Raw genomic sequence first — 2,120 nt, forward strand, 5'->3', positions numbered from 1 at the left:
GGGGATGCGGTTTAGCCGTTGAGCTGACTGGGAGGTCGGATGAGCGCCTGTTCGGAGCGAGGTGACACCTGTTTCTGCTCACTTGGTGTTTTGTGTTTTTCCTTCTGCATTCACGCGGAGGATGGAGAGCCCCCCCCGATGACACCATCCCTCTGGAATTCCTGAGAGGAAGCTGGAGAAGTTGCAAAAGAAGAGGGGGAAGACACGGGATCGTAAATCAAGATGGGAGCCTAAACTAACTGAGGAAGTTCTCCAGATTTAAGCTCCTTTTCCACTTGTCGGGACATCTGGAAAGAGTCCTTCTTACTATAGTTCATGAAGTTTTGACCTTCCGAAAAAAAATCACACAGACTCACCAATCCTGTGGATGCGTGGTGTTGACATATAGCATGAATTGTTTGTTCAACTCTACAAAAGCAGCCAATCGCATTGACTTTTCTATAATAGTATTATTATCTGTAGAGAATGTGAGGAATGTGTTTTGTACTTTTGATTTACCCTACGGCCTTCTGCCCTCCTTACCTTCCTGCTGCTGTTAGTCTAGCAGTTATTTGGTGTTTTCATAGAGCATGTTTTAGCTGCTTTGCAATATGAAACTAAGCTCTTTTAATTGCCGTGCTTCTCCTGGTGAACATTATGCAACAAAGATCTATATCTGCCGAGACAGAGAGGCGAAGCAGCCATTTTCTTGATTTCAAAGCTTTATCCATCCTAGGGGACTTCATTGGAGGTAGTAAAATGTTTTTCTCCTGGACATTCAGGCTGGACCATCTGTCTGCCTGAATTTAGGGGGACATTTGGGGTTATGGTAGCTTATGTGCATACAGCTTCACATATAAAGCTAAAGGGAGAATTCAAAGATGCAGAGGAAAAGACTTTGAAAAGAAACAAAACAAGAAGTCGTAAAGGAAAAGTTAAAGTTGTTGGGGTGGCCAAGTCGAAAAAATGAATGAAACCCAACACTGTCATCAACACAGAAAAGCTAAACTAGGCCCATATGAAACACTACTTTATTTTATTAACATTACACTAATAAAATCCCCGAATGAGAAAGCACAAAAAAGGGAAAAAACTATTTCAAGGAGCCCCAAATCCTCCAAGCATGGAGTCTGCCAGGGTTCTATTCAACTTCCCTCTCTCAAATGCTCCATGAAATGACTCTAACACAGCGCTCTCCTCTGCTTAGCACCACTTAGCCATGACCCCCCCACCACCCACCCCCCCAGTCCTGGATCTGATGTCTCCTGTGGCTGGACACTGAGCTGTCTGACACCGGCAGGTTTCCAAAAGGATGAGATCTCCGTGGTATCCTGGATGATCTCCGATCTGAAAGGAATATGAGTCAAATAAATGTTATGCATTTAGTTTTATGAAGGCCATAACCCTCCCTAGCCTAGTTATTCAAAGGAGGGGGACTGACTCAGAACTACTAAGAGTTACAACCATTCAGCTCGCACGATGTCAGATCTCTGCTGAGGAAGAGAGCATTACTTCCTGACACTGACAGTTATCCTCCAGAAGTACTTCATTTCATTTTTCTCTCTTTCTTTCTGAGCAGATCTTTGAGTTGATTCCCTAAAGCCAGCACACTGGATGTTTTTATTCTTTCATGAACTGAAGATAGGTTGTGTCAATATTGCTTTGTCATTTATGAATGGAGAGTGGTCAAGTCGGACAGTCTCCATCCGATTCCAGGAGTCACAGAAACGCTCACATCCTGTTAAGTCTGATTCTGATTTATTGAATGTTATCAGACCCATATATCAGCATGTACACAGTCTCCAGTTGTTATTATTAAGACAAAGTAGCTATTAACATGCTCTACATGCAATCTGTTGCTGATTTTAATTAACAACACTGTAGATGAAGTCTCTCTGACTTTAAACAACTTAACAAACAATATTTGACAAAACTGCTACCTAAAAGGCAGTTTCACAGAATTTAATTTCAGACATTTATTAATAATTCTTTTCCTAACTTCTAATTCACACCGACTGTGGCTCTGCTTCTGAGCGTACACATGTTCCTCCAAAACAAGTTCCTTCCTAAGGTTATTTAGCAGAGGCACCGTGGCTCCGTCCGGTGCCGTCCAAGACGATTGTGATTGGTTTAAAGAAATG

The sequence above is a fragment of the Etheostoma spectabile genome, chromosome 12, assembly GCF_008692095.1.
Source record: "Etheostoma spectabile isolate EspeVRDwgs_2016 chromosome 12, UIUC_Espe_1.0, whole genome shotgun sequence".
Taxonomy (NCBI): Eukaryota; Metazoa; Chordata; class Actinopteri; order Perciformes; family Percidae; genus Etheostoma; species Etheostoma spectabile.